The sequence below is a fragment of the Heterocephalus glaber genome, unplaced genomic scaffold, assembly GCF_053883595.1.
Source record: "Heterocephalus glaber isolate CG9 unplaced genomic scaffold, H.glaber_assembly_v1.0 deba00001429, whole genome shotgun sequence".
NCBI classification, from domain to species: Eukaryota; Metazoa; Chordata; class Mammalia; order Rodentia; family Bathyergidae; genus Heterocephalus; species Heterocephalus glaber.
This window is the reverse complement of record NW_028258294.1, coordinates 28,453,914-28,469,088: the sequence shown is the minus strand read 5'-3', so window position 1 is coordinate 28,469,088 and position 15,175 is coordinate 28,453,914. Positions and strand designations below refer to the sequence as shown.

Genomic DNA, 15,175 nt, shown 5'->3' with positions numbered 1-15,175 from the left:
TCTTCTCATGAAACCTGAGATGGGTACAGCCAAGCCAACTGCAGGTTGTGTTCAGCTACTGAAAGGCCAAGGCTGGCAGAAGTGGGAGCTATGTTTCCACAGCTTGGGTTCTCTTCTGGCAGGACCTGAGGGTGGCAGAAAGCTGAACAGCAGGTGTGGCAGCTGCTCCAGGCAAGCAGCCTCCGCTGACCCAAACAGGAAATGTTACCCATTGGCTCCAGAGATGGTTCTGATCTAAAGGCCAGGGAGCTCCACATTTTGGCTGTCCTGCCATACAGCACTGTGCCTCATGATACAAAAGCAGCTGACATTTTCACTATGGGAAGAAACAACCAGGTTCTGGGAGGTGGAGTGGGAAGAGGTCGTAGGACTCAAAGAAGCTCCAGCAGCAGTTAAGCACTATAGAAAGGCACCTTCCACTCATTCCTTGGAAGGATCAGAAAGTTACTGTTTATTTTCCAACCTGAAGAGTTGGGTGAAAGCTCCAGAAATCATTTGTTCAACACTTTACAATTTACAAAGGTCTTTGACTTAACATTTCCCCACTTGGTCACCACCACAGCCCACTGAACTAGATTAAACAGATGTTACTCTACATTTTATAGATGAGAAAAGTGGATCAGGGAAGGCTGTATCTTGCCCAACTTACACACCTCATGAGCAGCAGTGCTTCTCTCTTCACAGCCCTTTATTCTATACTAAACCATGTTACCTACTCTACAGTGACTATTAGATTTGCAAGAGGAAAGAAAAATCTTAAAAGTAAGAAACCCAACTGGTCACTATATGGGAGTACACTGATCTTGCATTAGAAAAAATTCAGCTTTTGGGCAGCTTTCAGCCTTGTTGTCTGGGAAGAACAGAGCGGTAAAAAGCCCACTGGTGTGAGTTGAAATGGGCACTCACAGGCCCGAGTGTTGAGATTAACTGCTGAAGTATTGATCAAGTTCTGTGTTTCTTCAATGAGGAACTACAGACTGATCTTCTGCCATAATCTCAAACAACCATAAATGACAAAAGAATGCTTGCTCAGTGAGGGTAGCTGGTGCAGAAGCCATTTTTTAAACTTACATGTTTAAGTATTCAAAGAAAAGAAAACTTTGATTTCTGGCTGCAAAAAAGATATGAGGAAGAGCTCCTCCCCTTCCTTGAGTAACTGCAGCTCCGTTCTTGCTAACAAAATAGTTGGAATTCCACTTGATGAGCTGCAGCAGGGAGGACATCCAGACAATGAGGTTCCATTCATAGTCTGCCATGTTGTGGACTATATTGAGGAACATGGTGGTCTGGAGCAACAAGGACTTTTTCAAGTAAATGGAAATCCTGAGACAGTGGAGTGGCTTTGGCAGAGATACAGCAGTGGAGAAGAGGTGGATTTGGTTAAGGAAGCAGATGTTCCTTCAGCTATTAGTCTCCTTAGGTTTTTTCTTCAAGAACTTCCTGAACCTGTTATTTCTGGCAGTTTGCATATTCGCTTGATGCACCACCTTTCTCAAGATTATAATAATGAAGATGAATTTGGAAGAAAGTTTAGGTTCCTCTTGCAACAGCTTTCACCTGTTAATTACAGCTTGTTAAAGTTTCTGAGTAGATTTTTAGCCAATGTAGCACCACATCATGAAGAAATTTGGTCTGCAAATTCTTTGGCTGCTATCTTTGGTCCAGATGTCTTCCACATTTACACAGATGTGGAAGATATGAAAGAACAAGAAATAGCAGAATAATGGCAGGACTTTTGGAAAATTACTATGAATTCTTTGAGAATGAAGAAGATTTTTCATCAAATGATTTGGGCTCAATTACTGAACAGGCAGGTAGCAACATTCTCTACAAACTGGAGTCTCAAGAATAGGGATTTCATGAGGCCCTAGAGAAGGGATTTACAGCAGTCAAAGAAAGAAGAGATGTTAATGGCCTTTCTCAGGAAGAAGAAGATGAAAAGCTGGAACATATAGAAGAACTTCCAGAAGAGGGTGCAGAAAAATCAAATGACATGCCAGAGGTGGTACAATTAAGGATGACTGAAAACATCCTGGAATCAAATAGTGTTATAGCATCAACGAGTGCCCATATATCTCCCAACAGCATCTTACCAGCCTCTGAAGAAGTTGATACTGCTGATGTTATTATTAATGCCAGTGATAGCAACAAGGAATATTCAGAGCCTGTGGCTGGCACTAATTTAGATGATGAAGTAATGCAGCAAGATATTGTATTTGAGGATGAAGAAAATCAGTCTGCAGGTGTACTGTTAGAGCCATGCAGTGACCATGGGGATGCTAAAGATGGCTGTCCTGAGAGGAAAGAATATTTGGTATTTGACAGTGATAAATTGTTGCATTTGTTTCTGGAATCTAGTAGCAAGATATGTGACTTGATTTCCAACACTGAATCCGAAGTGCCAAGAGGTCAAAGTGTTGGTGTTCAAGGGGAAGCAGCCTGTATCCAAATTCCACATTTATATCTGAAGAATGCTTCTGATGGTGATAGATGGGAAGAGCCATTCCTGCATTTAAGTCTTGGCAGGAAGACTCTGAGTCTAGAGAATCTCATCTGTCTCCACAAGCTGGAAGAATGAATCATCATCCCCTGGAAGAAGACTGTCCTCCAGTATTATCACATTGCAGTTTAGATTTTGGGAAAAGCCAGCATTTCCTACATGATTCAGAAATGCTGAATTCCTCATCTAAAATACTTTCATATGCAAGGACTCAAAAATCATCCTTTAGTTCAAAAGATGAAAAAAGAGAAGACAGAACACCTTATCAGTTGGTCAAAAAACTTCAGAAAAAGATCAGACAATTTTAGGAACAGTTTGAAAGGGAAAAGAATAGCAAGCCCTCCTACAGTGATATTGCAACCAACCCAAGGGTATTAAAATGGATGACAGAGCTTACCAAACTGCAGAAGCAAATTAAAGATGCAAAACCCAAAAGCTCTGATGGAGAGTTTGTGCCTCAGAATCAGGCACAGAGTAACACTCTTCCAAAAAGTTTTGGCTCTTCTCTAGACCGTGAAGGTGAACCAAGTGAGAATGAATCCAGAACCATTCAGAAGGAGAAAAAAAACATCTAAAGAAGCAACCCTTGAATTTATTTTGAAAAAAACTGAAGGGAAAATGTGTTGAGCGATGTCTTCCAGAAAGTATCAAGAAAATGACAAAATATCATTTGATAGAAGAGTAAACTTCTCTCCAGAAAAGTCTTCTTTACTATGAAAGTCAACATGGAAGGCTGGTGACAAGGGAAGAAAGGCACATTGTTAAACCACTTTATGATAGATACAGGCTTATAAAACAGATGCTGAAAAGAGCTAGCATCACTCCTCTCCTTGGATCTCCCTCCATCAAAAGAAGAGGTCAGATGTTACAGACAATCGTAGAAGGAGAAACTGCACATTTTTTTGAAGAAATCAAGGAAGAAGAAGAAGAAGATGGTATTACTCTATCCTCCGAATTAAATGATATCTTTTTTTCCTTAAATTCTTTTATTGATACATTTTGGGTATAAAACACATTTCTATTTATCATTGGGAACAGGTACCTTTACATGATGTATCTTGGTTCTTATTTTTTCCCCATTCCCTGCCCTCCCTTCACCCCCTCCACCCTTGGCTATATATAAAGACTTTGCTTCCCTTTTTTTCCATTTCTCATAATTTTTCCTTTCCCTTCTTTCCTTTCCCCTAGCCTTCCCACTTCCCCTACCCCTTTGGACCTTTTCTTCCTCTTTTGCATTATCAATTATTCATTTTACTCATTGGAACATTTTAGGTACACAATAAAATGACATTCATCATTGGAAATTTGCACCTTTACATAATTTCTCTTGGTTCTTATTTTTCCCCATTCCCCAGTCCTCCCTTCAACCCCTCCATCCCTCCCTATTTACAAAGACTTTGTTTCCATATTTTCATTTTCTCATAGTAATTCTATTCCTTTCTTTCCTTTCCTCTACCCCACCCACTTCCCCTTCCAATTTGCCCCTTTTCTTCCTATTTCACATTATCTATTATACCTTTTAGTCCTTCTTTACACTTTCAGTTTCTCACACTAGAGAAACTATTCAGTATTTACCTATGTGTGTCCTATTTATTTCACTTAAGAGTATTGTCCCAATGTGCATTCATTTACTGATAAATGTCTCTAATTTCACATTTTTTATGGATGAGTAGTACTCCATTTTATAAAAACAAAACCACATTTTCTTTATCCAGTCTCCAAATGATGGACATTTGGACTGTTTCCAAGCTTTAGCTAACTGTGCCCAAGCTTTAGCTAACTGTGCCCCTATAAACATGGGTGCACATATATCATTGTGGTATGATTCTCTTAATTCTTTGGAGAAGATACCCAGCAGGGGAATACTGGGTCAAATGGGACTTCCAGTCCTAGTTCTTTGAGGTAACACCATACTAATTTTCATAGTGGTTGCACAAGTCTACATTGCCACCAGCAGTGGAGCAGGGTTCCTCTTTCCCCACAGCCCTACCATCATTTCTTATTGGTTGATTTGATGATAGCAGCCATCCTCTCTGGAGTGAGGTGGAATCTCAGCATTGTTTTCATTTGCATCTCGAATGACCAGTGATGTTGAACGTTTTTTCATATATTTATTGGAAATTTCCAATTCTTTGTCTCAGAAATGTCGGTTCATTTCAGATGCCCATTTTTGGATTGGGTTTTAAAATTTGGGAAGGTCTGAACTTTTTAAGTTCTTTATGGATTTGAGATAGTAGGCCTTTGTCTTAGGAACAGCAGATGAAAATTTTTTCCCACATTGTGGGTTGTGTCTTCACATTCCTGGTGGTTTCTTTTGCTCTGCAGAAGCTTTTAAATGAGAAGAGATCCACTTGTTGATTGTTTGTGCTAGTTCACAGGCAACTGAGGTTTTGTTCATAATATCTTTTCCTACACCAATTTCTTCAAGAGTTCTACCTAACCTCATTCGACCACTCTGAGGGCAGAGGAGGTGAACCAATCCTAGCACCGAGGAGGAGGCTCACCAGCTGCCATTCCACTGTTCTCAGGGCAGAGAAGGTGAGTGAATCCCAGTGCCGAGGAGGAAGCTCCCTGACTGCCATTCCACCACTCCCAGGGCAGAGGAAGTGAGCCAATCACAGTGCCCAGTAGGAAGCTCCCTGGCTGCCATTCCACTGCTCCCAGGGCAGAGGAGGTGAGCCACTGGGTGCCAACAGCACCCCTCCCCCCCGCCCCACAGTGGAAATGAGAAGACATGTAAACAAGCCTCAAAAACAGACTTCCAGATCACCTAAGGCAACCTCAAAGGGAAAAAAGATGGAACAATCTGATACTCAACCACCTGGACTCCCTGAACATGCAACAAAAGAGGATCTGGAAAAAATAAATCAGAAATAATTTCTCAGATAACAGCAGAGATTGTGCCCATAGTGCAAGACATGATTAATAAATCTAGAGAGAACACAGATAAACACATAGAGGAGCTGAGGGACATGATGGAATCCCAACATAGGAAACAAATGGAATCCATAAAACAGATACAAACAGATTTCCAGGAGATTAAAAACTCCACTGAGTCTACACAGCAGAATGAACCAATTTGAGGACAGAATTTCAGATATAGAAGAAAAGATTGCAGTTAGTGGCCAGGAAAAGAAAAATTGCTTTAAAATTGTAAGGGACCATGTGAAATCAATCCAGCAGCTGCTAGACGATGCAAAGAAGAATAACATAAGACTGATTGGAGTCAATGAAGAAAGAGGAGAGAGTGCAGAAGACATTAAAAAATCTGTTCACAAAAGTGATGGCAGAAAACTTCCCAAGCAGGGGAAAAGAACTTGACATACAGATAAGTGAGGCATATGGGACTCCAAATAGCCTTGATCAAAAAAAAATCTACATACAGGTATATAATAGATAGGATTCCAGAAACCCAACAGAAGAACAAAATTCTAAAAGCAGTGAGAGAAAGGAAACAAATCACATACAAAGGAAAGCCCATCAGAATCACAGCAGACTTCTCAACACAAACACTCAAGGCAAGAACAGCTTGGAGTGATATATTTCAAGCCCTAGAGGAAAACATCCTCCAACCCAGGTTGATATACACTGCAAAACTATCTTTCAAAATTGATGGAAAAATAAGATATTTTCATGATAAAGAGCACCTTAGGAACTTCATGAATACCAAACCAGCACTCCAAAAAATTTTAGATAATATCCTAGGAAAACTCAATGAGCATCACACCTCCAGAAAGCTCAGCAGAATGAATCCACTGGGCGTGACAAATTAAATGCAAAGGGGGAGAATCCAACAAAAAGAAAAAGTCATGACAAGGCTTTTAAAACTTTTAACTTCATCTCCCTAAAGATTGTATAATTCAATCTTGTTATTGTACTGATTAGTATTTTTCTGATTCTAGTGTTGCACACCTTTCCTTGTGCTGTACTGGCTATTTATCATCTTCTTGTGTCTACTTTTTAATTGAGTTGCCTGTTAATGAGCTTTAAGAGTTCCTTATATATTCTGGTTATAGGTTATATCCATTGTAAATATGGTCTGTTTAAGGACTACTTTTCATTTTCTTAACAATGTCATTTAAAGTTCCAAATTTTGATGGAATCTCATTTATCAATTTTTTTCTTTTATACATCATGTTTTTTGTATCCTAGGAAGCTCTTGCCTACCATAAATTCATAAACATTTTCCTTTATAATTTCTTCTTAAAGTTTTATACTTTTAGGCTTTCATATTTAGGTTCATAGATCTTTTCAAGTTATTTTTATGTATGGAAATAAAGGGTTGAGGTTAATTTTTTATATACAGATTCCAGGTGTTCTAGTGCCATTTGCTGAAAACACTATCTTTTTCCCTGGCTCTTGAATTGAGTTTATATTTTATAAAATGTTAATGTTAAATAATCTTTCAAAACTCAGTGGACCATATATGTGTGGTTCTATTTCTAGATTCTCTGTTTTATTCCAATGATCTATGTGTCTTTCCTCACACCAACACTGCCTTGATTACTGTAGCTTTAGATTAAGTCTTAAATTTAGATACTAAATGTCTTCCAACACTATTTTTTTTCTTTTTACTTTTCTAGGTCCTTTGTAATCCTACATAACTTTTAAATTTCAATATCCAGTTCTTCATTTATAGCAAGTATACATAGAGTTTTTATGTGTAACTTGTGTTTTCTAATCCTGCTAAATTCAAATACAAGTTCTAGGGGCTTCTAGAGATTTCTTAGTATTTTCTCTGTAGATGATCATTTCATGTACATATAAAGATTTTGCTTCTACCTTGCCAATCCTATCCTAATTGTGTCATTTTATTGCCAGAATAATTTGGTTTAGGCCTATGTTTCAAACTTTAATGGACAGGTGAAGAGTAGGCCCTTGTTCCACACCTTAGGGAGAAAGCATTGTATCATCTCCAGTCATATAAGGCATTTTTGCTGGAAGTATGGAGTACATATCTTTCATCTGTTGAAAAGGTTCTATTCTACTTCTAGTCTTCTGATAGCTTTTAATATGAACAGCTGTAGAATTTAATCCAATACTTTTTCTCCAACTAGTGACAGGATCATATGGCTTTTTCCTTTCCTCTGTTAAAATGATGACTTTTGGGGGTGGATCTTCCAATGCTGAACCAACACTGCCATACATATAATAAAACCACTTTCTACATACTTCCAGATATGACTTCTAATGCTTTGTTTTGTTAAACAACTTTCTATCTAAGCTCATAATTTTTTCTTCTATTATCTTTATCCAGTTTTAGGATTAGCACAATGTTGATTTCCTAAAATGAGGGGGAAATTGTTCCTTCTTTTTTCTGCTTTAAATGTTTGATATAATTTATCAGTTAAAATGTATATGAGCCTGCTGTTATTATATAGGTAGGTTTTCAAGCTAGGAATATACTTTCTTTAATAGCTGCTATTCAAATTTTATATTCTTCCAGAGTTAGTTTCATTAATTTGTCTTCCAAGGTACTTCTTAGAAGTTGTCGTATTTATTTCAAAAAATATTTTTGTAATATGCTTTCTATATCCTATTAAATTCTGTAAAATCTGGGGTAATGTCTCCTAGATCTTGATATTGTAATTTTAAAACTGTATGATTGATATTGTGTAATAGGAAGAAAAGGTCTAAAGGAGTGGGAGAAGTGGGAGTGGTAGGGAAAAGGAAAGAAGGTAAAAAATGTGAAAAAAGGAAAAAAATGGAAACAAAGTCTTTGTAAATAGAGAAGATTGGAGGGGATGAAGGGAGGGCAAGGGAAGGGGAAAAAATTAGAACCAAGATCTTCATGTAATGGTACAAGATCCCAATGATGAATGTAACTGTATTTTATACCTAAAATATACCAATAAACTTAATGAGAAAAAAAAGTTCTATCTAACATCTATTCCAGCTGATTCAGTGTTTCTATTTTAATATTTAGATCTTTAATCCATTTCGATTTTAGTTCAGTGTATGGTGAAAGATATAGGTCTAGTTTTAATTATTGACAAGGTGAAACCCAATTTTTCCAGCACCATTTATTAAAGAGGCTATCTTTCCTCCAGTAAGGGTGTTTGCCTCCTTTATCAAAGATGAGATGGCTTAGTGTGTCTGGAGTTGTTTCGGCATCTTTTAATTTGTTCCACTGGTCCTCTGGTCTGTTTCTTTACCAGTACCATGCTGTTTTTATCACAGTAGCTTTGTATTATAATTTCAAGTTGGGGATTGTGATAACCCCTGCCATGTCTCTGTTACCTAGAATTGCTTTTGCTATTCTGGGTCTCTTCTTGTTCCAAATGAATTTTTGGATTGTTTTCTCAAGGCCCATGAAGTATGCTGTTAGGATTTCAACTGGAATTGCATTGAATCTATATAGTAGTTTTGGAAGTATGGCCATTTTCACTATATTGATCCTTCCTACCCAGGAGCAGGGGATGTCTTTCCATTTTCTGATAGCATCTTCAATCTCTCTTTTCACAGTGCTATAGTTTTCATAGAAGAGGTCTTTGATTTCTTTCATTAGGTTTATTCCTAGGTATTTCAGTTTTTTGGATGCTATTATCAAAGGAATTGTTTGCCCTATTTCCCTCTCAGTAAGTCTGTTGTTCATGTAGAGGAAGGCTATTGATTTTTGTGTGTTGACCTTGTATCCAGCTACTCTACTGAATTTGGTTATTAAGTCTAGAAGACTTTTCTTGGAGTTCTTGGGGTCTTCTATATAGAGTATCATGTCATTTGCAAATAATGACAATTTGACTTCTTCATTTTCTATCTTTATTCCTTTTATTTCTTTCTCTTGTCTAATTGCCAGGGCTAATGTTTCCAAAAGTACATTGAACAAGAGTGGTGATAGTGAACATCCTTTTTTGTTCCTGATTTTAGTGTGAAGGATTTCAGTTTTTGGCCATTTAGTATGATACTGGCTGTTGGTTTTTCATAGACAGATTTTATCAGATTGAGGTAGAGACCATCTATTCCAATTTTTTGAAGTTTTTATCATAAATGCGTGTTGGATTTTGTCAAATGCTTTTTTTGCATCTATGGAGATAATCATATGATTTTTGTCCTTGGCTCTATTGATATGATGTATTACATTGATTGATTTGCATGTGTCGAGCTATCCTTGCATCCCTGGGATGAATCCCACTTGGTAAGGATGTATGTTCTTCTTGATGATCTTCTGCATTCCATTTGCCAGTATCTTATCAAGGATTTGTGCATATATGCTCATTAGTGAGATTGGCCTATAGTTCTCTTTTTTGGTTGGGTCTTTCTCTGCTTTGGGGATCAAGGAGATGCTCGCTTCCAGGAATGAATTTGGGAGTATTGCTTCTCTTTCAATTTCATTGAAGAGTTTAAACAATAGTGGCAGTAGTTCCTCTGTAAATGTCTTGTAGAATTCAGCAGTGAAGCCATCTCGACCTGGGCTTTTCTTAGTTGGTAAGTTTTTAATTACATTTTCAATTTCATTGAATGATATTGGGTTGTTTAAAATTTTTTGGTCTTCTTCATTCAATTTTGGTAATTCATATGTATCTAGGAATCTGTCCATTTCTTCTGTGTTTTCCATCTAATTGGTATATTGGTTCTCAAAGAATGTATTGATGATCCTCTGGATTTCTGCTGGGTTTGTTGTAATTTCACCCTTTTCATTCCTAATTGCATGGATTTGGGCCTTTTCTTTCCTTTTTCTGATAAGATTGGCTAAGGCTTTGTCAATTTTGTTGATTCTTTTGAAGAACCAACTCTTGGCTTCATTGATTTTTGTATCATTCTCTTAGTCTCCATTGCATTGATTTCTGCTCTGATCTTTATAATTTCCTCCCTTGTATGGTCTTGGGTTTGTCCTGCTCTTCTTTTTCTAGAAGCTTGAGGTTCAGCATCAGGTTGTTTAATTGGGCTCATTCTGCTTTCTGAGTAGGTATATTCACTGCTATGAATTTCCCTCATAAGACTGCTTTCATTGTGTCCCATAGATTCTGATATGTTGTATTGTCATTGTCATTTAATTGAAAGAACTATCTGATTTCTTCTTTAATTTCCCCTGTGACCCATTGGTTATTCAGAAGTGTGTTGATCAATTTCCATGTGTTTATGAAGTTTTTGTGGTTTCTTTTGCTATGGACCTCCAATTTAATCTCACTGTGGTCAGATAATAGACAGGGGATAACTTCAATTCCTTTGTACTTACTTAAACATGTTCTATGAGTGAGTATAGGGTCTGTTTTGGAGAATGACCTGTGAGCAGCTGAGAAGAATGTCTATTCTGATTTGGTGGGGTGGTATACTCTGTAAACATCTGTTAAGTTCATTTGTTCAAGAGTTTGATTGAGTTCTAGTATTTCATTATTTATTTTTTTCTCTAGTTGATCAACCTATTTGTGACAGTGGGGTATTGAGGTGCCCCACGACAATTGTATTAGTGGGTTTATGACTTTTCATGTCTGTTAGCATTTGTTTTATATAATTGTGCACACTAGTGTTTGGTGCATAGATATTTATGATTGTCATCTCTTCCTGTTGGATTGTTCCATTTACAGGAATGTAGTGTCCTTCTTTGTCTCTCTTAATCAGTGTTGGTTTGAAATCTACTTGATCTGCAAAGAGGATAGCTACTCCTGCTTTTTTTCGGGGTTCCTGTTGCATAGAGTATTGTTTTCCACCCTTTAACTTTCAGTCTATGAGTTTCATTTTTAATTAACTGTGTTTCTTGTATGCAACATATTGTTGGATTTTTCTTCTTAACTCATTCTGCCAGTGTATTTCTTTTGATTGGTTAATTGAGACCATTAACATTGATGGTTATAACTGATACGTATTGACTTATCATTGTCATGACTTTTTCTTTTTGTTGTATACTCCCCCTTTACATTTAATTTGTTGTCACACCTGATGGATTCATTCTGCTTTCCTTCCTGGGGTTGTGATCCTCTTTATCTCTTCCTAGAATATTGCCTAAACATTTTTGGAGTTCTGGTTTGGTATTCATGAAGTTCCTAAGGTGCTCTTTGTCATGAAAGTATCTTATTTCTGCATCAATTTTAAAAGATAGTTTTGCAGGGTACATCAATATGGGTTGGAAGCTGTTTTCCTTTAGAGCTTGAAATATCTCACTCCAAGCTCTTCTTGCCTTGAGGGTTTGTGTTGAGAAGTCTGCTGTGATTCTGATGGGCTTTCCTTTGTATGTGATTTGTTTCTTTTCTCTAACTGCTTGTAGAATTTTGTTCTTCTGTTGGGTTTCTGGAATCTGAACAATTTTATGCCTATTTGTAGACTTTTTTTTGATCAAGGCTATTTGGAGTCCTATATGCCTCACTTATCTGTATGTCAAGTTCTTTTCCCCTGCTTGGGAAGTTTTCTGCCATCACTTCTGTGAACAGTTTTTTTTATGTCATTTGCACTCTCTCCTGTTCCTTCCTTGACTCCAATCAGTCTTATGTTATTCTTCTTTGCATCATCTAGCAGCTGCTGGATTGATTTCTCAAGGTTCCTTAAAATTTTGAAGCAATTTTTCTTTTCCTGGTCACTAATTGCAATCTTATCTTCTATATCTAAAATTCTGTCCTCACATTGCCTCATTCTGCTGTGTAGACTTTCAATGACATTTTTGATCTCCTGCAAATCTCTTTTATGGATTCCATTTGTTTCCCATGTTGGGATTCCATCATGTTCCTCAGCTTCTCTCTAGATTTATTAATCATGTCTTGCACTACAAGCAGAATCTGTGCTGTTCTCTCAGAAATTATTTCTGATTTCATTTTTTCCAGATCCTCATTTGTTTCCAGTTCAGGGGCTCCAGGTGGTTGAGTATCAGTGTTCCATCTCATTCCCCTTTGGGGTTGCTCTAGGTGATCTGGAAGTCTGGTTTTGAGACTTGTTTATGTGTCTTCTCATTTCAAGGGGTGGGGGGTGCTGTTGGTGCCTGTGTGACTTACCTCCTCTGAGCCGGGAGTGTTGGGATGGTGGCTCAGAAGCCCCTTCCTCTGGGCCTGGAGCAGTGGGATGGATGGCAGCCTGGAAGCCCCTACCTCTCCAATTAAATGATATCTTGAAAACAGCTATACAGGCACCATCTTCATTGGAAAACTCAGAATGTGATATTGAAGAAAATCAAAAACTGGGTCTGGATCTCTGATTGTCAAGTACTCGAGCAACTTCTGTGCCTGAATTACTGGAACAACTTTGGAAAGGTAGAGGTGAAAAAAAAGAACTACATAAAAATTACAGGAATTTGAAGACACATTTTATCAACAACATGGAAGGAATGCCCAGAAAGAGGATCATGTTCCAGTGCTTGAGGAATACAGAGAGTACAAGAAAATTAAAGCTAAGCTTAGGCTTCTTGAAGTTCTTATCAGCAAACAAGATTCTTCAAAATCCATATAAAATATGCTCCCTGAAAATTCACATCAAAATCAGTTGTATTCCGTGACGTTATCATCATGTATGCTTGACTGGTCCTTGAGTTCATTTTGTCCGACATTCAGAGAGTCTCATTTTGTACTTGATTGTGGTGCCACTAAGCAAGTGAGAGGAGGGTAAGTTGGCCCTCTCAGGGAGCGTAAGTGATGTTCCATGTTGACCACAGACTGTCCTCTTCACTTTTAGCAAACATGCAGTCTCCTTCATTGTTTTGTACTACCCACACATCCTATTACTGAAAGACAAGAATGTTATCCTTTCAACTCCAAGAACTTTGGAAATACAAAGCTTTTTTGTTAATTACCTTTTTTTCTCCATTACTGAAGAAAATTGAGAAGAAAAGCTTCATATTCAACTCTTCGGTTTCCTTTTTCTTACAGAATGAATGAAAATTTGAAAGAAAAACCTATAGAAGTGCACATATACAACTGTGTTCTGTTTTCCTAGAAAACCAAAATCAAACTGAGATTACAAGTCCTACTGTGAAACACTTTTTTGTTTAATTCCCAAAGTGACGCCCACTCACAGGTAAAATATTAATAAAATTTTGCAATTCAATGGTCACATAACTTGGGTGAAGATAACAGTAGGTACACCAAAAAGTGACCTTGTTTAGCCTATTGAAAACATTTATCACACATCACACACCGAACTGAATCATACCACATGCTGCCTATGGAACTTAAGTTACTGTTTGTTCCTAAGTTACAATTTATCAGCTGATTATACATTTGTCTGGAATGGGTTCTGAGCTATTCCCCCTACCCACCTCCAGATAATGTGAGAAAACAGCCATGTTAGTATGTAGGAACTTGATGGTGCTCAGATTATTATGTTTAATCAAATGGGCCTAAATTGGCAAGGTAATCATTATACCTAAGTAAATCTCATAACAAGGGCTATACCACTGCATTTTTACATGAACTTCAGGAGGCTGCATCTTTTTTTTTTCTTTTCCTCTTTCAATAAGTAAAATCTGTACAATGAAACACCCTCTAAAAGAGACCACTTTTTGTTTAATCACATTCTGTTAAAGCAGCCATTACAGCATGTGTAGAGGTACACCCCTTGTCATACACTCTTGGCATCTTTTTTTCCTTGGCTTTGCATGGTTTTCTTTTCTTTTTTTTTTTCTTTTTTTTTGTTGTTGCTGTTGTTGGTACCTGGGATCAAACTCAGGTCCTTGTGCTGTGAGACAGGCGGCAGAACCACTGAGCTAAATCCCTGGCCCTGCATGGCTTTTCATCAGGTACTCTTGGTATCGTTCAGCTAATCACTTTTATGAAATGGTGACTTCATTTGTGTTAACAATAAAATGGGCTTAATCTAAGGGTTAATTTTTTTCCTGGTGCTTTTGGGTTGATGAGTGCCTCACTTTGTGCCCATGTTATGCATGCAGTGACTCATGCATGGTTTTCTTAACTAGCTAATATTAAAAGTTTGTTTCATACAAAAGTGGAATTTTGCAACATTATTTAATAAGGTGAGGGAAGCATGAACCTCAAATTTCTGGCACTATTACATAAGTAAGCACATGAACTAGCTTGATAATAAATGTATCTAGTACTTCACATTTCACTGGTGTGTGCAATGACTTTTTTCTGGGGGGGAGCCAATCCAGTGGTAGTGAATGTGTAATGGGAAAATTTAAAAAGCACTAAATCCAACAACAACAAAAAAAGAAACAATGTAAACAGCTTCAGAGTGGGTTACTCTCTTAGATGCCAGAAAGGAAGAGGCTCAGATCTGAAGATGAACTGAGATACACTAAATATATTTCATGGGCTGTGTATGGTGTGCATCTTCATTAACATTCATTATTCATCCATTCATTTTACAAATGTTTCTCAAAGTCAGGCATTATGCCAGGCATAGGAACACAATGAGAAACACAGATGACATGGCCACTGCCCTCACAGAATTTTAATCCTAGTAAAGATCGTAAAAAATAACTAAACAACCAAAAAATAAAAATCTCTCTGCTTTTGCTAAGTATAATGAAGCAAAGAAATTAAGGACTAAAGTAGGTCCTCAGGGGAGAGAGGGTATGTTTTTAAGATACTGTGGTTAAAGAAGACCCCTGGGAAGAGGTCCCTTTGGAAAGCTGAGAAAAAAACAGCTGTATAATGAAACCATGGAAAATAGCTCTGGGCTGATCATATGGCCACATCCAGAGGAGGGAGAATCTATGAAGTATTTAAATGATGCTTGAACCTCTGGAACATGCAGAATGGGAGTGTGGTACCTAAAGAAAGGGAAGATCACAAC

At 37.5% G+C, this 15,175-nt stretch overlaps 1 protein-coding gene and 1 pseudogene across 2 annotated transcripts in view; one reads left to right on the top strand and one right to left on the bottom strand.

Moving 5' to 3' along the window:
- Nucleotides 1-15,175, bottom strand: part of LOC110344323 (high mobility group nucleosome-binding domain-containing protein 3-like) — a 638,706-nt gene that overhangs the window by 271,877 nt on the left and 351,654 nt on the right. The gene's annotated exons all lie outside the window — the stretch shown is intronic.
- Nucleotides 919-13,175, top strand: LOC101705955 (protein FAM13B-like; annotated as a pseudogene).